Below are 22,579 nucleotides of genomic sequence, written 5' to 3'. Positions count from 1 at the left end.
GGTGGCTTTAAGGAAGAGAACATTACAATAAAGCTGTAGCAGTAGTGGGTTGCCAAGCACCCTAGTCAGAAAGGAAAGTAAACCCCAAAGTACACAAGATCCCAAATCTCCTGAAGGAGCATTCCACAACATTGTACTTCAACTTATTACCACAAAACAGCTAACAAAATCCTGAGCTTTAATAAGGCTGGCTGTAAAAAGACTCTTCCACTGTTCAAACAGTTGAGAGACAGACTGCTGGTCTTTGAGCAGCAAGTTAAACAGCTGCCCAGGTCAGATTATTTTCTGGTCAAGCACGAAAAAGCAGTGATTTAGTAGTAGTGCAAAGATGTGTCTCACTTTTAGACAGGGGGGAAAAAAAAGCTTATTTAATCCTACAAATGAAAATCCTTCTTGCATTAACATCTTAGTTACTTGCGTGGGTCTGGCCCTGATGGAAAGTGTCAGGGAATATTTCTTGTTCTCCATGCAAAATATACGTGTCACTCTGGTGATGCAATATTTAGACCTGGAATTTTGGGGGGAATTGATGTCCTTTTGGCTTTTCTGTGCATCCTCCAGCTGCCTGGAATGTATCTTGCTGGAGGAAGAGCGTGGCAGGGTGCTCTGGAAGTCCTTCCCTTGCTGGGGTGAGCAGGGTCAGGGAGCCCATGCCACCCTCTGCCGCTGCCTGAGGGGAGCAGGGCCGGCACAAGGCTGCCGGGTGCCTGAGAGGCCCAGGTGGTATGAGGTGAGGAAAAAGGTGGTGACTGTAGTAAAGCTGGGTGGTTTTCAGGGCTCCTTCTCTCACCACAGCAATGCAGGTGAGTCCTGTTAGTGCTCTGCTTTCCCTGTTGCTTGGCCCCGTAGAGGGCTGTGGCTGGTCATTGCCCTCGGCTGGAGGCCTCAGGGACGCTGTGGGTGTTGCAGGTCAGTCCCTCACGCAGCAGGTGCCCCGTGCTGCTGTGCCGTGCTGTCCTTGAGAGCAAGCCCTGCTTCCTCCCTCAGAGTGAGTGAGGAGGAGGAGAGGGCTCCCACGAGATGGGACCAAACTAATTTCTTGGAAAGGAGGTAGGAGCAGCCCTGTTTCCTCTCTATGCAGCATTGGAGCCACTTTCAGTTCTGCTGTGAGACAGCTCCGAGGGCCAGGCTGACCTGCAGCTACTCCCACCACAGTGGCCTCTGGCCAGGCTTGAGGACAGCAGATGGAGTCTGTCAGGTAGGGAAAAAACCCCAAACCTGACCACTGCCACAAGCAGTCCTACAGCACGTGGGTCAGCTCAGCTCTCTGTCCTGGCTGGGAGCTGCAGGGTCCAACAGGACCAGGTGAGTTCCTCGAACATCCCGGCTTTCTCCAGAGCAGGCGAGAGCACAGATCACTGAGCTGCTGACGTGCCTGGGAATCAATCCCTCCAACAGAATGCCAATCTCTGTGGGGTACCTAGGCAGGCTTTTAGAGGTTGGTGGGGAAGGAATTATTCAGACCACCCATCTTAGCTGTCTAAATTACCCGGGTAGTCTCTTCTAACTCCTTTTCCAGTCACGGATGAGAGAGAGGACAATTCAGAGTAAGGCTAATTTGGGTGCACTGAATGACCCTCTGCAGGAGCTTTGCTTTCCCTCCCTCGACTACAGAGGGAGCCTGGGGAGACCAGCTGGTTACATTTAACTGCTAAATTGGTTGCCAAAAGATGGGTGGTGAGAATTCCTTCCACTTTCCCCTTTGCCATGGACCACACTCTTCCCACAGCAGGATGCTCGCTTGCTCTCTCCTACAAATTTGGAGATTGCTCAGTGCAGTGGGATACAGGCCTCCAGGAGCCACCACAAGACAAAAGCTGCATCACAGCCCTTGGTAGGTGCTGTATAATGCTGTGTGCAGGATTTCATGGGCTTCCTGCTTAAACAGGTTCTTTAAAGCAGCTTTGCTTTTGGGAACCTGTTTAACAACTTGCCTTAGTATAAGCCAAGTTTTATATACACTCTGAAATTTGAAAAACAAAGTGAAACCTCCAGCAAAATTTGTAACTAGAGGACAGATAACAGAAAAGACTTCTAGGTTCACTCCAGATGTCACAAATGGAGAGGAAGGTGAAGCCATTCAAAATAAACCCTGCTGAGATTGCCCCTTCCTCTTTGCCTGATGAAACCATTACAAACTAAAAGAAAAGCAGCCAAGACCATCAGGCTTCAGGACATCCATTAGCCTTCTTTTACATTTTGGAGTTTGTAACAGATGCTGACTGTGGGTGTTATCCCTTGTCTAATCAAAAAACCCAATTCTTCATTCTAGAAGCTTAAAATACAAGTTTCTGCCAATAAGAATTCAAACCTGAATCTAAACTACCAGGATTCTCAGGCTTCAGAATTATTTTATGCTCAAGAAGTGAGGTTGCATGGTAAATCACAGTGCTGTGGCACATCACACTTCCAAAGGCATTAGAAAAAAACAGTAGCTCATTAGTGGTTGTTTTTTTTTTCCTTTTTGAAAAGAGACTAGTAACTGTCTGGATTTTCTCCTGTTTTCTCAGTCCCCAAATGTTCATAACACCCTGTTGGGGAGGAATAATTCCCATCCAAGTTGTAAAACACACTTATAAGTAGATGGGAAAAGCATGAACAGAGCTGTAAAGAAAACAAAACCACCAGGAACAAGATCTTATTTTGCATGCTTCTCACTGTTGTATTTTTGCCCCAATTAGCATATTTTAAAGACATGCCTTTAAAAAAAAAAAAAATTCTGCTATCTGCCTGAACTGTTCTCAAGCTTTGAACTTTTCCATCCTTTCTATTGATTATGGCCAAGTGACCCATATTTAAAAAGCATTTACAATAAAATTATAGCACTTTCTTTTGTACTGCCGGCTTTCCCAGTGAAAAGCTAAAATGTTTTAAAATTGTCACTTTTTGACAGAGGTAATGGCAGTAATATATTTAGTCTCTTCCCCCTTGTTGTGCTTAAAATGGCTATGCTAATAAAGGGCACAGCTGTCGATACTTTATGGCCTGCTGGGGGGAAGAGGGGGAACGAAGGCAAAAAACAGATTGACTGTGTGTCAACAAATGCAGCTGGGAAAGAAAAAAAGAAGCCCCTTGAAGGCCCCTGCAACTTAAAGTCCAAGATAAATGATGTCCCTATGCTTAAAAAAAAAAAAAATGGAGGTTGGAATTCAATAAAGGGGAACTGAAAAGGAAACTGCTTAAAACTGAAAGCCTTTTCTCTGCCTCTAGACAGCTTACAAGAGAAATGAGCAAAACTGACCACAGAAAGAGGGTGAGCAGCCAAGAAAGAAAACAAAAGCCTATCCTGGAAAATATATTGCATCAAAGAATTATCTGAAGTGCACTGCGGCCGGCGGGCGGAGCGCGTACAGTTTAATGGAGATGCAACAACTTTTACACTCCGCCGCCTTTGGGGGAGCGGGCAGCTTTGTGCCAGGGAGGGAAAAGGGGAGCTGGAATTACTCATGTCAAAGAAGTAAGAGTGGGACACAAGGGCAGCGGGGTGATGGTGGATGTCCTTCCCTGGGGAGCCAGGCTGGGCTGTCCCCATGGCTTGTGCTCAGCCACTGAGACTCACAGCTTGGGGCCACTCCTGAGGCAAGGAGAGAGCGGCAGCAGGGCTGGAAGGGGTGCAGGGATGGGCAGCTGGAATTAATGCAGTGAGGAAATGGCAATATTGGGTGCAAACCTGCAAGAATCAGGCAGTTTTCATTCCCCAGGTTATGAGGCAGCTGGTTTGCATGGAGGCAAACTTCTAACAAAATAACAAGTGGCAGGGAGCCATTTGTTCATTGTCATTTCTTGGATAATTATGGAAGATGAAGGCAGTTTTTCCCAGCCTAAGGCAAAACGCCTCTGTAAGTGTGGCTTGTGTTTCCCAGAGGTGTCCTGAGAGCATGGCCTGGCTGCACCAGTGCCACCAGAACTTCTGTATCCACCTGCTGAGACCAGGGTCCAGCATTCCCACTGCCTCTTCTGGGCCTGGAAAGAGGTTTCCTAGAAAATAAATCCTTGGCAGCAGGCGAGGCCAGGAGAGCTGGTGAGCCTGCAAATAAACTCTGCTTCAGCAGTGGGAAGAGATGCAGTCTGGGGTGGGATATCCTGCTCTGAGGAACTGTCTGTTCTTTTTCACTTTCCCACTTCTGTCATCCTTTACTCCCACTGCTTTTTTATTTATTTTTCATTCAAGGCCTTTTTTTCCTGGTGTGTTGTTCCCATTCAGGAACATCTGGAAAAGGTAGTCAAATGGAAAAAAAGAGTTATCTGTTTTGTCAGTTCCTTTACTTTTGTGTATCTATGCCCTTTAACCTCTGCCAATTCTGTAAAATTGGAAGGAAGGAAAAATAAGTAACTGAAGACAAAGCAAAATCAGAAAATTGAAAAAAATCCTGAAATTAAATGGAACAGTCATGCTTAATTTTTACTAAAGCAGCAGGGCATTAAAATGGCATAGCAAGTTCTCATTTCCTTCTGTAATTGTTTGAAAGAGTTTTAAAAGGCCATAATTTTTACTATTCTTGCTAGATTTCAGTTGGTAAAACTCTTGCACCATTAGAGATCAGTACCTCCCAGTGATGCTGTGTTTGTGGCATGACCAGTTTGGCTTTGTTTTTCTCCAGAGAAGAGTGGAATTTAGCATGGCTGATTTGCAAGAGGAAAAACTGAAAGGTTGCTGTGCCCAAGGACAGAAGAGTTAAGAGATTCCTCTACCCAAGTCAGTTTTGGGACTGATTTAGGGTAGCTAACCTCCTTGCCTATGACAGTGACTCATTGTGTGAGTCCCACTGCCTCTTTGTAGTTGACAGCTGGGAAAAAATGGAGAAAAAGAAGAGAGAAATACCTGAACTCTGAGTGTGTGATATGACTGATGTGTTCACTGCTGTGGGCTGGAGTGATTCCACAGGCAAAGGTCCCACTGCAGCTGGGCTGAAGGTGGGAACACATGAGCCCTGCTGGACTTAGAGGTCATGTTCTGAGAAGTAATGCTCAGAGTTGGTCTGGCACATGCAGCATGACTGTACAGTAACTCAGCAGAATCTGAACTGGAGCTGCTGTTAGAGAATATTCTCCAAAGGAAAACATCCAGCCTGTGGCCCTGGGGGCTCAATGATTTTGAAAACAACCTGAAGGGGCTGGAGATATCACAGAGCTGGTGTGTGATGGTCAAAGCCAACAAGTTATGCAGAGGCTGCACAGTCCTTGCACGGGGAGTGTGTGAGACACTTGCCATGGGGAGATTGATCCCTCCATACAGTGCTGTACAGAGTGTACAGAGAGACCATGGCTGTGGCCAGCTCCCTGCCCATAACCCATGGATCTGTAGAGGCCTGGAAAGCCCAGGGAGATGATTTACAATCGTGCTGCTCAGCATGCTCAGGGGAAGGCTGAGAGGAGGCTGTGTGGGAGCCAGAGCAGATGGAATTTTGTAACTTTTTCCTTGCAGACCAGCACAGTTTTCCAGGGGAGTTGCAATCCTGGGATAGTGGCTGTTGAGCTGACAGACTTCCTTTGTTTAATTATCATTTGCAGACTGTTTAATAGGGGTCTGGAGACCCCAAGAACCACCAAGAGCCAAGGTTGACAACCACCAAATATCTGTATAGGAAGAAGGTATGTAAAGCTTTCATTTATTTAATGGAGCTGAAAAATGCTCAAAGTAGTATTTCATGTGCATAATTGGGCATTGAAGTGACAGACTGAGCTCTGGTGTGCTTTGCTATCATGTGAAGCTCTTTGGTTGGTCAACTGGCTTTTGAGCCTGGGCAGCCTTGCCTGCTGCTGCCATTGGTGTTCCATGTGCTGTGAGGGGGCTGGAGACCCTAAAAATGTCTGTGCTTTGGACCAGCTTCTTCTAATGCAGGTTTTCATGTTAAAGCCTTTCACATATGGTGTCTCCCATAGTTCTTCTAAACAAAAAAACTCAGCAAGCAGCAGGTGAAACTTTACCTCTTGTTTTTAATATTTATTTATCATTTCAGGCACCTTTGAATGCTGTCCTCATTTCTGGGTCTGTCAGTTTTAGTGGGTAATATATTGTGTCTCAGCCAGAGCCTGACCTTTGGGACTAATGCTAGTTCTCTGATTTTCAACCCAACATGGTGTGTGGGTGCCTTTGTCTCCCTCCAGGCTCTGCTGCTCTCTGCTGGTCTCATTCCACTGCATGTGGGTTTCTCAGAGGTGTCAAGACGTCTAAAATTTAATTAAAGGAGGCAGGGACAGGGGAGGGAAGGGTTTGCCTTTATAAAATGGGAAAAGTGGTTTGAGTCAAGCTGGTACCTCCTTATGTGCTATCAGGACCTGGGCGCAGATTTGTAGGAAATGGGGTTTGCTTGTTCTTGTGTGCAGGAGCAGAGGGTCTTTTTCAACAGTTCCTTTGGTAATTGTTTCATCCTTCTCATAACACCAGCACTGTGTGGAGGCACATGGCTGTTCCTGTCCTTTCCCGTGTGCCTTCTGGTGGTTTTAAACCTGCTGGCCAGTTTAAAATGCATCTGTCACCACAGTGAGGGTGCTGGAGATACATCCATCCCAACTTTAATGAAAATCTGTGCCCTAAGAAGAGAGGTGCAAAATAGGCCCCCTCCAAGGGAAAGGCTCCAGTACATGCTTGCAGTTTTCTGGAGAATTTCCCATGCAAATACCCCAGTTCAGCCAGTCCCCAGGTCCCCATAAGACAAACATCTGCAGGAGGCCAGATGTTAACCCTGCCAATGCACCACAGTAGGCTTTCTCTACTTCCTCCCTGCTCCTTTTCCTCTCCCTGCTCCTTTTCCTCTCTCTGCTCTCCCACACAGTCCCTGGCTTTACTTCACCAGATGATGTTCAGAGGTGAGTTTAGGGATGCACATCTGGAGGATGTGCTAGAGCTCAGAGCTGCACCTAAGGCAGGTGTCTCCTGGCTTCTTTGCTCTAGAAAGCAGGTCTGCCCACCCATGAGACCTGTCTTGGGAGGAACCACTCATCCTCCAGGGCTTCTTCACTGACTCCAGAGCAACCTGCAGCAGATCACAGACCTGTTTGCTCTGACAGTGAAGCCCTTGAGTTTAATTCTAATGCTGCCTTGAACTCTGGTAGTTAGATCCTGAGGCCTGCTCCCAGCAGATGTTTTTCCAGGTGAACAAGGAGGGCTGTTCTGCCTCGCTACAACCCCTACTATGAGATATGAGATGCTGCAGTCAAGGAGCTCAGAGTGACTGTGCCACCCTTGCCCACACTGTGACCATGGCCACCCTGTGTTTCCAGCTGGGAAGGGATCTCCCCTATGCAGAACCTGAGAGAGATGCACACACATGCACACATGGGTGCCCAGGTGTTTTTTAGCTTTGCTGACAACCCTTCAGAGCGAGTTATGAGGTGGCTAAGAGAGATTTGGTCCAGACTTGTGTCTCTGCCACAATGCCAGGCTCTGGATCTGCACTGGGCAGGCTCTTCCACCCTCACTCACCCTTAGATGAGGACAGCAGCTGCAGGAGCAATCTGTGGTGTGAGTAACTGTAGTGTGCAGATCTGATAATAACTTCTGCTTGCAGACCCTTGTATCACCCCAAAGGAAGTTGAGCAGATTGTCAGGGGAGGATGTCACAGTGCAAGGTCCCAGAACTGTGAAAGGATTTAATCCAAACATTTGAAGGAGTCAGCCAGTTGGATCCTGAAGGAGGGACACTGGTGCAAAGCCCTTGTTGGGTCTCTGATGCTCAGAAATCTTCCTAACAATCCCTGTGTCATGAATGCTTTGGTGAGGAACTACATAAAAATACCAGAAGTATGGTATGTAATAAGGTGTTTGGGGTCACAGGGGAGACCTTGCAAATCTAGCAATGAGGCATTTGAATATAAAAAAAAAAAAACAAAATTAAAAAAAAATTGTAGCTTCTTTCAGCTGCAACCTAAACTTTGAGCTAAGTTAAATCTCCCCAGCCCTGGGCTGATCCCTGTAGCCCCTCCAGGGTTTTCAATGCATCCAACAATGAAAGTGAAATCCAATCCCATCCAATTAGAGGAAAATGAATGGCTCATCTACAATAAATGGGCTCTGAATAACAATAAGCCAACAAGAGAGCAATGAACTGGAGACAGAGTACAATCTTCCTGAATGTTAATCGACAACTAACTCCACAAGCTTCTTAGAGGTGGAAAGAATTGGAGGAAAATAGATTACGGAGGCTTTAGAGCACATTGCCTTTTAACTGCTTAGGCCTCACATTTTTACCTAAATACAAGAATGTTTCTAATGCTGCCTTTTTCAGGGTGAAGGGTGTGTGTGTGATGGGGGTGTTTGTTCTCACAATTAAATGTTTTCAATTAATTTATAATTTGACATGGTAGGTCCTGTTGTATAGCCTGTAGTATTAATTAATTGTTTTGTTTATTCAGAAGGCCATTTTTAATATTGTAAGGTAAAATGGTAGAAGCCTTGGAAAATGCTTTCTGTAGATCTGAGGAATGGGGCTGAATGAACCCAGGAGTTAGCTTGAGACTTAAGAGAAGCTGGAGAGGTGAAAGGAAAAGGAAAACTCTGCAGTTCAGTGGCTGAGGTGCTGTCTGTACCCACAGCTCCGCTAGTGCTGCTTGTTGATCCCCCCAAACATCTTTTCACCTGTCAAGGCCCGAACCACCTGCAGAGCAGTTCAGCTGCTGCTTTGCACTGCCCTCAGCCCCACAGGTAATTTTTGTAAAGACAGGGGAGATGCCAGGTGACCTGACCCATCACTAAGAAGCTCCCACAGCCACGCAGGCTCCATATCCAAGGCAACAAGGTCTCACCCAGCTGAGCTGGGTTGTCCATCCCCTGTACTCAGCCTATTAAATCCCTAATAACCTTTGGGTTTTTATCCCCTCTAGACAGGCAGAGAACTTACTCAGCTTGCCCAACACTGCCCTTCCCTCCTGCCTGCCCTCATCCACAGGAGCCAACTCAAAGGCCACAGAGACTAGGTGAGAGCAGGCTCACCTCACTGCAGGTTGCGCATCCACCTCAGCTATGGGGGTAGAGGGTTGATCCTCTGGGAAGCAAAGTTCCTCAGCACTGGTGCTGCCACAAAAGATGGTGTGGAGAGGTCCATGCAGAAAACAGAAAGGAGTAACTTTTAAGGTGAATGATACTTTAAGTTGTATCTTTATAATTTATTCTATTAGCAGAGTTGCATGTGTTGCATTCTTTATCACAAAGGTCTTCCCAGAAGCAGCTCCTAATTTTCTGTCTTGTGGTCTAAAAAGCTGTCAAGAAGGTCCATAGGAAACCAAAGGTTGTCCTTTCTCTTCAAGATTCGAATGAAGAGAGGAGCCATATCCCTTTTCCCTCTCCCAATCTTCTGTACAAGCAAAGGCTCACTTGTTGTATTCTTTCAGAGCAGTAAGAATTTGATAGGCATATAGATAAGCTATTAAGTACTACACATGCAGAGATAAAGGGGATTTGGAAGGGAGAATTATTAATTTTTAAATTAAATTACAATTTTGTCTCAGCAGCAATAAAATAAATTTCCAAAGACCATTGTCTGTTTGAACAAAGAAAGGATAGGAACTGTTAGAAGCAGTTTACACAGCTCAGCTATCAGGGGTTGTGTGTGTAAATAAGACTAGTGCCGGTGCTCAGCATGTAGCAGAGAAAACACATTTACTGCAGTGTGCTGGGCATGCTCTGGCCCAGCACTTGGGAATAACAACACACCCTGCTAAAGCTTAGCATAGAGAGCAAGAGATACCAAGTGGACTTTCAAATTTCAGAAATGTGTTTTTTCTAAAAACTGACTTTAATTGTGGGACAGGACAAGCAGTGGCCAATAGAAATCCCTAGGTTTAGCCATTTTGGGACAAAATACTGTTCCTTTCTCTTTCAGGATTCTCAAAGCACTGTCATCCTTCCCCCATCTTGCCTCATTCCCTCAGCAGTAAACACAGAGCTTTTGCTGGAGTCTCCCACCTTGTTTTGTTTCTTGGCTTTGGCTACCACTAACTGCAAAAGTGATTCTTTGGTTAGCTGGGGATTTTCAATGCAAGAGGGTTCTTCTGCAAGTCCTGGGAAAAGTTGGGAATGTTTTGCTCCCTAGATAAGGTGCTGTATAACATTTAGACCAGGCCTAGGCACCTCAAGAAACATTGAAAATCTTAGCACTTTAGCCTTATTGTGCAAAACTGCATGGCTTTATGCTTACTGTATGACAGAAAGAGAATGGCATCAACAAGTTAAATAGTTGTTCCGTAAAACCAGATTCTGGTAACTCAGTTTACCCCAAAGAACAGCATCTGTTCCTCATGGTTGTGCCTGTGAAGACAGGGGTACTGCTTATATAGCAACTGCTGCTCATTGTAGGGGTTCACACTGAAGCTACAAGGTAAGGACAACTTGGATGAAAAAAACCCAATATTCTGTGAGAGTTTCAGAGCAGTCATTATCATTTAGAAGAGCAATATCCTGTGAAAACAAATTCCCTTTTCATAGGTGCTCATCATGTTTTCATTTTTTGGCAGAACCAGCTCCACTTGCTCCTGTGACAATAATACCTCCGAAGTACTGTGGCCCAAGGGCTGATGTCCATTTCCTTTTGGCAATGGACTGCTTCTCCCATGGGGATCTGCAGCAGGAGCTCCTAGGAGGCTCCTGCCCCTGCTTCACACAATGGGCAGCTGAGATGACCAATGGATGGACAACCTTCTCTCAGCCTGGAGTGCTTCCCCACTGGAGACTTCAACATCAGCCCTGGGGTAAGGTTGGCTGTGGTTTGGAGGCTTAGGGATGTCCCCATCTCCCTGTGACCTCTGAGTGGCAGCCTGGCCTGCAGCAAGCTGGCTGTGACATTGGCAGAAAAGCACTTAGAACTGGCTTACAGCATAAAGCTTAGCCTTGTTGGGATACAGAGAGAGCTCTCTGCTGAGATCTGTGCTCGTGGGATTGATGTTCCCCGTCATATTTTGTATTCCTAATCTGCTAAAGAAGCTGATGCCCAGAGCAGAAAGCAAGGCCAGCACAGCCCTGGCACTCTCACAGGGCTGCTCCCCCTGGAACAAAGTGCTGTTTGAGACAGGCTTGGGCGGCCCATGGCTCCCTATGGGGATCTCATCCATTTCAGAGAAAATTTTGGCAAATTTTTGCCTTTTCTGTCCTGACATTTGTGACAGTTCCCACGTCAGGAGGGGTAAGTCAGGGACAGAACAAGCCGGGTCCTGAAGCTCCCAGCACAGTGCTAAGGCCAGACACCTTTTTCTTGACAAGCTGTGTGGATGTTGCATAATTTGTAGATTAATAATTAATAACTAATGCGTGAACCTGATTTTGCTTTCCTCTCTGTTGTTGACTGTCTGGGAAATCAAGCTGGGTGAAAAAGCATTATAAATAAGGTAAAAATTGTGCTTGGGTAGTTCTTGCAGGAGATGGATGCTCAGAAGATTTTTCTAACACATGACATGTGTTCTGAGATGAACTGTAAAAGGTGGAGTTTAACATTTCTCACTTCAGTTATCCCTCTGAAAAAATGAAAGCAAATTTCTGCCTCTGATTCCCAGAAGGCTTTACAGCCAAGGCTCAGGCAGAGGTGGCCCTTTGGGCTGAGGTGTAAAACAGTCATGGCAGTGCCCAGCTCCTTTTTTTTAACTTCAGGCACTCACCATCTCCTGCATTTATCTTATAAACCCATGTTGTTTAGATTCAGTTTTATTCCTGATGCTGTTTTTCACAGCATCTTGGTAAACTTTTCTGCAATCAGCTCACTTTTATTCGCATGAGTGACTCTATCAACAGTGGCAGACACTTGTTCCCTTGAATCTTGTAAGGGAGTTCAGCATCTAAATCAATCCCCTACCCAAAATTCAGGAACTACCATAATTCTGCAACACTCCTACAGCACCACCATCAGCAGGAAGCTCAAACTCAGACCCAGCTTTTCTAACATGCAGCTCTCTCTTGCATCTTTATTATCTGTAGTGCTCTAGGAAGGAACATCTTGGATCTTCATGTGCACCCTTCCTCTGCTCAGTTTGCCTGAAAAGAGAAATTTTAGAATACCTAGGTCCTGGGGCAGCCAGGATTTGGTCTGCAAGCTCCTGCTGCCCCCTCCACTTTCTGAGGTGTTGCAGGCCTGCCACATCCTTAGAGGCTGCCAGAGCATAGCACACTTCATTTGAATTTGAATAAAGTACTGAACTTTATTTTGAGCCCTAAAATTCAAATCAGAATGCAATGAGTGCATGCCTGGAGGATGTGCATTTTAAAAAGAGTCACTGAGCTCTTTTTTAGAGCTGTCCATGTTTCCCATTACGGGGGGCAGAAAAAAAAAGCCTCTGCATTAGAACAATTCCCAAAATATGGATCTCACTGAGAGATTTCACTGGCATTTTCTGTGACAGGGAAAAAGTGACTCATTAGACAATATATCCTTGTTTCTTTTTCATCAGAATAAAATTTTGGCTAACTCAGAGAAGCTACCCTAAATACCTTAGACTTAAGAAAAAAAAAGGAAAAAAGGGACCCCCCCCCAGCCCCTAAACCAGTAAAGTTTAATCCCAGATAAGATTTTGACAACTTGGGCAGAGCTATGTTGTTTTGGAAACACAATGAAAAATGAAAATTGTCTCAAAAGTTTGCTAGAGGAAAATGGCTGCCACACTTAGTGGGTGTTGCAAAAAATGCTCAATAGTTTATTAGAGAGAGAGAAAAACAACCACCCTGTCCCTGGAGTTATCCAGGGCTCCAAACTGGCAAGACCCACCAGGTAATCCTTTCTCAGCAGAGGTTTGCAGAGAAACTATCAAGCCAATCCAAGAATAATAAAAACGTTAATTATAGGCTTTGTCTCCCTACAGAATACATGGACTTTAATGCCTCTTGCAGGGATTTACCACACATGAGAACGTGGTATATTTTTACTGCTCCTTGGTGCTCTTTTACTCATCAAATACTGGAGTTTTCCAAACATGATGCTCTAAAAGACTAAATCCTTAGCTGGTAGAAAATGGGATCATACAGTTAATTCCCTCTGCAGCTATACTGATTTGCCCTGGCTGCAGATCAGTCCTGTTGTATTACCTAGGCACAGAGTAAAGTTGCTTTAATTTTTTTTTTCTTGTTTGATTTCAATTTCAAAAATAAAACTGTCTTAGAAAGTACATGCTTACAAGTGACTCAAAACCCATTACATGGAATCTATTTAATTGTAAGCAGGTTAGATCAGCTTTCCTGTGATAACATCTTCTGATATTGGTGTCTCTTTCTTGTCCAGGCTTAAAACTTTGCTTGCAAAATCTCCTTGTATTCCTTTGAACTCCCCTGGGAGATTAAAAAAAACCCCTCCAGTTAACACTCCCTCATTTAATTTTTAAAGGTCATGCTTAGAGCTGGCAGTTGTTATAGGAGCTGTCCTCTGTAAAGAAAAGTCTTAACTAGCCAGGCACAGACTTAACCTCAACATGGAAAAACTAACATTGTCACTAGGATATGGAGAAACCATGGTGAAGAGCTAGCAACAGCCAGACCACGGCAGAATGAGCAGTCGGCATCTGCTCGGTGGGCCTTTATCATGCAGTGTTGTATGTACGATACAAAATGCACAGGATGATTGTTGAAATGATGTAGACAAATTGACTCAAATTAGTTTAGCATGGGCCATGCAAAGTTTAAGCTTGTTGAGCCCAGACACATAGCAACAGCTCCGCGAGGCCCCGCGCTCGCGGCACAGGCACACAACGGGCACTGCAGCCCACGTCCGCGCGTTTGCTTTTGTGCCTGCTTGCCTCTTTTCTTTCCATTTTGCCTGGCTCTAGACAGTCTTGGCAGAAGCAAACCCCGCTGAAGACTACGCTAGCACTGATAATTTTATAGAAGTACTTGTGAGCTTTAATGTCATTTTATACTTCCTTAATCTTTTGACTGTTACTTAATGACAAACAAATCCCCAAAGAACTGGGGAGGTGGGGGGAAGATTAAAAGGATTTTGAGATTGTATTCTCTGCTTTCAGTCAAACTGTCCCAAATCCTGCCAACACAATTCTCCAGTGCCCTATGACACTCCTCCCCAGACCACCAGGAGTGAGTTTCTTATTGTATTTACAGTAATCTAATTACAACAGTTCTTCAATTCAAAGCCAGCTTTGGTATACAGACTCTAGCAAGAACTCTCCTCTAGTGCAGATTGCAAACTTTAATCTTTTAAACTAACACAGAACACCCCCTTCCCCCCAAAAATTTCTGAAATGCCTGTGTAAGCTACTAAGATGTATTCCTCCTCCCACACCCGCCAACACTTTGCTCATCTTTTTGTTAAGTTTCTTTTGTGCCAATTTACTGCCTAAGGTAATAATAGAGCTCCCAAGAGATAATATTCTGCAAGTTTATAAAATTATGGCAAAAGCAGGTTGCCTGCCAGAAAAGTTCTTTAAAAAAAGATATTTCTCTAAATATGTGTAGTTACCTTAATTTTTTTTAACTTCTCTCTGTTCTTTGTAGTTAAAGAAGGAGCTATGTAGAAAAAATACAGACTGAACGTTTTACTTTAAAATTAGAAAGTCTCAGCTTAAAATTGTCATTTCTCAAAGCTACTTGATGCAAATCTTAAAGCTCATTAACTTTATTTAAAAGAAACAGAGGACAAAAGCAGATGAAGTTCATACATAATAAAAATGTCAAGAAAATGTAGACAGAAAAGATTGTTTTACATGAAGCAAAATACAAAACAAAAGTACATCCACAATGAATTAGCAAATCTGGACATCCTTAGTGTGCCACTGCAGCCATCTAGCTCTATATACAAGTATTGCACTGTTCACTTTCAATTCCATCACAGGTTTTCCACTTAGGGCTTTTACAGTAACACTGTAAACTGGGTTTACCAAGACACATCTTCAGCAAGTTTGAGGCAGCTTTTCTCTTTTTCCTGCCTGGCATTTGACTTTGTGAGTTGTGCTCGTGTACAGTCTAACCTGGAACTCACTAAAGTTAGTGAAATCTTCGCTCTCAAAAGATTAGGAATAGTTTAGGTCTCCCTCATTACTGTGCTCTTTTGAAGATATAGAGAGGGCAGAAATAATGTATTCTCATATTACATTTACAAGTGTTTCAAATACTCTGTTTGTCCATTGGAATATTTCTGTTTTCTGTGACATCCATCAATCATTTTGCTTTCTAGTATGTTATCAGCAGTCCTCGTTATGTCAAAATTGTTTTAATATTTAATTCCACTTGTTGAGATTCATTGCTCTGCAAGTGGAAATCAGCTGTCCAGTCAAACCTCAGCTATTTCCTACTGTTTTCTGTGAATCTTGAAAAACTAGGAACACAATAGTATCTTTTCTGGTCTCACATTCACTCTTGAAACACTACTTCTAAAGCACCTTTGTGCTATTTTCCTCCAAGCAAACTGTCCATGGCAATGCTCAATAAATGATGCAATTGTAAAATCTTAGGATTTCTAGATAATATCTACACTCTGCTTAATCCAAAGAACTCAGAATAATGAAGTAGCTTAGAAAAGTTCATATGAAAGAGCAGCTGCATGAAAACCTCCTAACTTCCATCAAAATGTCTTGCAAATGGACAGATTGTATGTAGTAGTTAATTTCTGTGAGATCTAACTTCAATTTTAATCTCTGAGATAATAAATCTAATCCTCGCAGTCCACCAATTTATCAGGTTGGACAATGTACAGAAAATACTCCAACCTTTACGAAAACAAACTTTCTTTACCAGTTTGGGAGATATTCTTATGTGAGGGACTAAGGCCCCTCCAATGAAGGGAAATTGCTGCGTTGCTGCAGTGGGAAGTGTGGAGCAGGCATGCCAAAGTGTATGGATGCCATCTGCTGGCACTAAGGAATATGACCCTCCATCCACCCTGAAGATGGATGTGGAGGGTCAGATCTCGTTTTTCATATTGGCATGAACCGTTCACGTTATTCCATGTCTAAACTCACGTCAATAGAAGGAAAATTAAATTAAGATTATATAAACTCTCCTTTAATGGGTATCCCTGTGCTTCAGCATTAGGCTTATCGAATGTTTTACGTCATCAGGGTGCAGTGATTTAGGAATAAAAGGCATCTCTGCTTGCAGTTTTGCTGAATATCATGTTTAGATGTACTAATCCTCATGTAAGTTTATTAGACCAGTTTCACATGCAATGCTGCATGGCAAAGCCAGATGTAGCCCAGGGGATTTAATCTCTCTGGGTTTGTGACCTTTGCTGCAGCAAACAACCTTTCCAAATTTGACACAGACATCCAAACTCACAGGACCTGAAAAATACCAAATATCGAAAGGGTTTAGCTTGCCCTTGCATGCCTGCTGGCTCCTGAGCTGTTAAGATTTACAGGCAACTCGTTCTCTCTTTCCATTACTCCAGACTCTGTAAGATGTCAGCATGGATGGAACAGTTGGCTTGGGAACCTTCCCAAAGAGGAAAATGTGTTACCAAGGTGTGTGAATTAATCTGTATAGAAATGGGATTTATTTAGATGGTTTTGCCTAGAAATGCTAGGATGAATTTAGAGAGTGTTGTTGTAGTATGTAATCAGAATTATCATATTGTCATTTCATAATCAATAAGTAGTCAGAACATTCCTTTCTACATGTTTAATTTTCTTGAGTCTATGCATGAAGAAAGGGCACCAGCTCCATAATGCACAGGGGATATGATACACTGTATTTTTTCCAAGGATGATCCATTCTTGTGAGGCTTTCCCCATTACACAGTTGTTCTTAGATGTCTTCTCTCTCTCTTTTTCACTGTAGGCACTTCATGTTGTTAGAGATGACCCAGAGCCAAGCTCGCTGAGAAGCCAGTCATTATTTAGTGCTCAAACTGCAAAACAGGGTCAGAGCCAGCAGTGTAGCTAATGATGGGAAGTGGTTAATGAGGGGTCAGCAAAGGGATATGACTAATGAAGGGAAAAGTATTGCAGAACTGCAAAGTCACTGAGTGCATTGCATGGCAGATAAAAACTCTGTAAGTCCTTGTAACCCCAAGCCCACAGCTGTGTTTTCACCTTCCCACTCCTCAACCTCATAGCACAAAAAGAATTTCCAAATCACCAACAGCAGGACCTGGCAAAGCTGCAGCTCGCACTGCTGGAGTTCAGGCTGACTGCACACACACACCTGACACCCAGCCTCTCCCTGCTCCACATGGAGCTCATCAGAGGGTGGTACTGGAGAGTCCCTTAAGCAAGGACAGCAATCCCATCAATTCTTTCACCCTAAAAAATGAGTTCTGTGTCTTCTATAGACTGGTAACTGCATTACAGGAGTGAGTCAGTGCTTTAAAATATAAGTAATTAATTATGCTGACATCATCATCACTGGTATTTTTATTCTTTTCTTAAATAGAAAAAAAAAAATAAAGGAAGTATAGGGTTTGATTTGAAAAATCAGGAGAAAGAAGAAAACTGTAGTCCAAATAGAGAAGAAGGGTTGAAAACTATTGTGCAGAATTTAGACCTAGTTTTGTATGGAATTGTGTTTGATGAAGTTCAGAGGCTTGAGTCTGGGGTTTGTAAAATCACATGGTTTCCTTTACTTTTGAATGTTCCTTTCATCCCCTCAATATGCCAACTGTGTCAGTATAGAGTGGTCAGGCAGAGATCAGGCACAGCATTAGAAAGCTGTGATGAAGTATTCACTCCTTAGTATCAATAGGAACTTTGTATTTGAAGTAGGTGACTTGTAGTTCAAAACAGACTTTAAGGTACTTCTTGTGAGTGTTCCCACACCTGTTTTACAATTCTCTGTTTCATAGTTGTCCTTTCATTTGTAGGAGTAAACAAAATAACAGCAAAAAGAGTCTCTGGTGTGCCACTACTGTGATATGCCCAACTTGAGAGCCAGTGGTAAGCTGATGGCTCTCCTGATCAGGAGCTTGCAGTGATCAGACCATTTACTGAACTTTAAGACATCCTGGAGTAGTTTATTGTTATGCTGCCACCTCTGAAAGGTACCAAGAGTACCTGAAAGCATTTGCTCATCTATAACCCAGTAATTAAATAGTTGAACAAAATCTGGAGGTCGCTCCTGATTTTCCAAATGCTTGTGTTTCATCAGTCCACTGGGAAGAACAAGGAAGCAGAGCAAGGGGTTGAATGTCTAATTAAACTGTAGGAAGGCATCCAGTCAGCTTTGGAGAGACCTCCTGGGAGAGGAAAGCAAGGAAAGAGGTTCTCAGTGCCTTCACATGCCTGGGTTTTATCTTTGCTTTGTTTGTAACCTCAAAAACATGGAAGGACTTCTTGCTGTGTAGATGTGTAAATCTGATAATGTTTTATTTCATAACAAAAATGGAGGCATGGTGGAGATAAACCTGAGGAGTGACTTCATGCTAAGCACAGCATGTTATTTTAAATGTCAACCTCTTGGGGAAGGTTCCCATGCCAACAATTTTCTTTGGAAGTTACGCTATGAAAGTGGGTGAACACGCATCCAACTCATAACTCACTCAACCTTCCACCTGCATAAAACAGAGAAGAAAAGCTTATGAAAACACACTAGGAAGAAGAGGATGCAGCTGGGAAACAGCAAGAAGGACATTTTATTTAAAACTGAGTAAAGTCACAAGAGTTGCTGTACTTCTATGCAGCACACCACACCTAGGAGATTAAACAGCAATATTGTCATTTGTACCTGTTTATTCAAGGCAGGGATCTGACCTTTCCAGGCTCATTTGTTTCAGCAAACTTTGCTCATGCTACTCATGACTGCTCATATTCATAAGGCTTGCAAGATTAGAACATCAAATAATTGCTGATAATATGAAGACAGCGTGACAGAAGGAACAATAGTGTTTCTTATTATGTGATTATCTTTCTTTTTTCTTTAAGGCTCTGAGAAACCACTTCATTTACTTTGATCATTTTCCTGTCAAAGGTAAATTTTTAAATTGGCCACTACACTTCTACAGATATGAAGCTTTTCTGTGATGTCTGCCAATCTCAACGAATGCATCAAACTAGGTACTGTAGTTGTACTAAATAATATTGTAATTGTTTTGTTCAGGGTTTATTAACGTCCACCCAATCATTTTCTCAGTCATATGGAAGAAATGCCACCCTGCAGGTTGAGCAACAGATCCAGACTGCTTCAGGGGATGAGTGGCTTTAGTTTTGTCCCTTGACCCCAAAATGACACCATGGCCTGACCTATAAAATGAGGACTATTAAATGTATTCACTTTTGTAAACACTAGTGCAACACATGGTTGAATAGCGCTATGTAAATTTAAAATCTTAATTAAACTGAGGCAGAGTGCCAAGTAATCACAATGCACACACACTACTTGAAACCAACTCATTAATAGTTCTGCTGCTGGAATCAGTTTCTTAATGGCTCAGTAATGAGTTGACTACAATTTACAAAACCACGTTTCTTGAATTTTTTTTTAAATTGTATAACTATAATTTGATAATGTCTTGAACTTGTGTGTGCACAGGTAACAAAAAAGATACCTTGGAACACTTAAGGGCCCTAGACTTAAAATCTGTTATTTTTTATTCACAATTTGTATTAGTTTAACTCTGTAACAAAAAATGATACTCTGGCTTTTTTGTTGGTAGCTGGAAGTGTTGTGGTACTTCACTAGAATGTTTGATGTCTTAGTTCCTGACCGCTCAGCCAAAAATACTGTGCAACCAACTCACTTCTCTGAGTTTCTTGCCTTGCATGCTACAGTCACCCAGAACTAGCAGACAGTTTCCTTTCCTGTGAGACGAGATGCATCATGCTTAACCAAGCACATCTCTTCATGTGCAATGAAGACACTATATATGTTTGAGTGGAGTATGCTGCTCTTTCATCCCTACCTGGTTTTGTCTGTAGTAAATCAGCCAGCAGCCTCACTACCAAAAAAATGTTAGATATTAACCTCCCTCCATCTCTCCTTCCTTCCAGCACTATTAACCTAGGTTACCTACTCAGGGAGCACGTTTTTAAGCTTCATGGTAGATTTATATTTGGAATTTGCAAAAGCAGAGTCTTTCCCTAATCCCTCTCCATTACACCACAGGCAGGGATCTGCAATGGGGAGCTGTTTACATCCATGGCATACAAGTTAGGAGATGCATCCCATAAGGTCCATCTCTGGCCTTGCCTGCTCCACTTTAGAATCTTTAGAAATGGATCAAATATAACGGCACACCTCACAAGCTTTCCTGTTGCCTCCCCTGTTCAGGCCTGCTGATAAGAAAACAATTCAGCTGGAGTTTGTTGTCAGTCACACATCTATAGACTTCACTAAACACGTACCAGACACAAACCCCACAGGCTCTGCCTTTTCAAAGCAGCTACCTACAACAGGAGAATGGAACTGCAAGGCTGAGGAATTCAGGAGACACTTGTCACATTTTAAATAAAGTTCTGTACTGAGAGAGGACTTCTTTTAGGGCTCTTTCCTAGGTTTACATCAAATCCAACACAGTAAAACTCCAACTCCGGCTGTAGTTCCCCACAGCTACTGCAGCAGGAGCAACCACAATCCTCACAAAAGAATACAAAATGTATATATTTTGACCTTACTTCAATTATTTTCTGCATCTGTAATCATAGTACATTCACAGACAAAATGTAAAAACCTATAATTTAAATGAAGGAACCACTCCTCCACAGGGGAAGACAGAATGTTATATTTTCTCCATTTTAAAATCGTTAAGAAGGTAATTGCATGCTATTTCCAGTGAAAGCATGTTATTTATTTCTCAGAAAGATTCAATAATACTGAAGTCTTTTCTGAATATACCAACAGTAGACCATCTTTAACCCTGTTCATCAAAGAAATGGTCAATGAATGAAAAATTAAATGAGGCCAAAAATAGTCACGATGACAATACCTCTGCAACCAAAAGCTTTCGTTCAGCTTCAATGCTGGCTTAGCAAAGCAACATGCACACTGCTCATTTGTTTTCTACTGTCTGTAGAGATGTCAGCCTGAAGTTATTTCAGTTATTACACCTGTCAGTGAGGCTCTTCTCTCTGTAGCTGTGGCTTTACAAGGAAGTTGGCTCTTTCTGTTGGCTCAGCAAAACATTTGACTGACCCAAGTCCTGTGCTATCCTAAGTCTCCCAGTGTCTGAAAAGATGTTAATCTCTGTGGTGCCTTCCGTTTTCACTTACTAGGAGATAGGACATCCTTCAATGACTCATGCTGTAAAGTTTATGGATGATTACCTCTATTACAGAAAAAATACTTGAGCAGCAACTCTTTCTGCTGCCAAGAGAAGCTTCAGGCCTTGCACTTGAAGCAGAGCACCACATTTATAGAAAGTACCATGTACAGCTGGGCCTTAGGGCAAAGGATGAACAGCAGCTATAAGAAAATAGCCTGATCTCAAAGACCAAAAAGATGTCAACAGTTGCAAGTCTCATCTATTAGAACCAGGCAGGTTAAACACTTAATAGTAAACACCCTCTGCAAACACTGAGCTCAGAGAGTTGCAGCCTCCCAGATGGAAATCAAGATCCCAGAGTAGAATTCCTGTGTGTCTGTGTAGTATTATTTCCAAAGAACGTGACTAATCTGTGCACTCTGGGTGTCTCCCGTATCCTGACGGAATCCATGGTATGCTCCCTACCAGACACCATCCTCAGTGTTTCACTTGGATTCTCCCACATTGATTTCACCCATTCAGATCCAAAACAGAGAGTAAGGATGTTATTCGTTAAAGCAGGTCAGGAACACCAAAGTCCCTGGCTTTGCTGATAAGGGGTTATCAGCAAACACCTCCGAGCCCATGCAGGATTGCTCTGATGGGTCACATTGATGCACAAATGAAGGAGGAAGCAGAGATGGTATTTTGTCTATATAACTTTATTAAACTCATGAAGTGTGCAATAAGGTAGTTAATATTCCTCTGCTGCTGAGAGCAGTTCTGTTTGAGTTTCTAAACTCAAAGTACCTGTGACTTTCCTCTCTCCCTTCGCCATCTGGCATTTCCTTGTCTAACAAACTTGAAAGTCAGTGCTCTTCCCCAGGGATCCTTAGAGATGTATATGGAGAGGTCCCAAAGAAGAGGGTGAGCATCAGAAAACCTCTATCTCCCCAGCTATCCTCATTGGTGCAGTTACCTATAAAGCCATGCCCTTAAACCATGATTACCACAAATTTATTCTCTACAGCTGCCATGTAGGAAGCTCAGATCACTCAAATAGTCGCTGGGATAAAGGGTGCAATGTAAACATTGCTTAATATAAACCTAAATCCTTAGGATTAGTGTCATGGCTCCACAAGACGCCGCTGGCACTGGACTGGATGCAGCTCCGTGTCGGACTGTGCTACTCTGTGCTGCAGGGAGTTTCGGCAGCCTCCCCGTTGTGCCAACAGCACGGGCAGGGTGCCCTAAGGGCTCACCTCTTCACCAGGACCTCTCGGCCGAGACGTTCCCCAGCCCAACTGAGCGCAAAAAGTCAATCGCTCGCACCCCGAAACATCTCGGTCATCTACAGCGACGCCGGCAACCCTTCCCTTCTCTCCTCAGCCCTGCCCCTACCCGGCATCTTCCTCCACCTCGGTGCCCGGCCCCGCGGGAAGAAGGTGCCCCCCGGCCCGTGGGGTCCACGGGGGTCGGGTCGGGCCTGCGCAGGCCCTCGGGAGGAGCGGCCCCTCTGAGGGAGCGGGCACGGGCGGCGGCTGCGG

General features: G+C 43.6%; 1 long non-coding RNA gene across 2 annotated transcripts; it reads left to right on the top strand.

The window, feature by feature from the left end:
* Positions 1-1,081: 1,081 nt before the first annotated feature.
* Positions 1,082-20,045, top strand: LOC107204124. Of its 2 annotated transcripts, none has more exons than XR_004497642.1 (4): positions 1,082-1,198; positions 5,512-5,592; positions 10,453-10,686; positions 18,778-20,045. It is a non-coding gene; the product is annotated as an uncharacterized LOC107204124 (long non-coding RNA). The 2 variants fall into 2 exon arrangements; XR_004497643.1 differs by lacking the exon at positions 18,778-20,045 and adding an exon at positions 16,311-16,606.
* The last annotated feature ends 2,534 nt before the right edge of the window (positions 20,046-22,579 follow it).

This window comes from Parus major, chromosome 1A (genome assembly GCF_001522545.3).
Source record: "Parus major isolate Abel chromosome 1A, Parus_major1.1, whole genome shotgun sequence".
Lineage (NCBI taxonomy): Eukaryota > Metazoa > Chordata > Aves > Passeriformes > Paridae > Parus > Parus major.
This window is presented reverse-complemented; position numbering and strand designations above follow the sequence as displayed.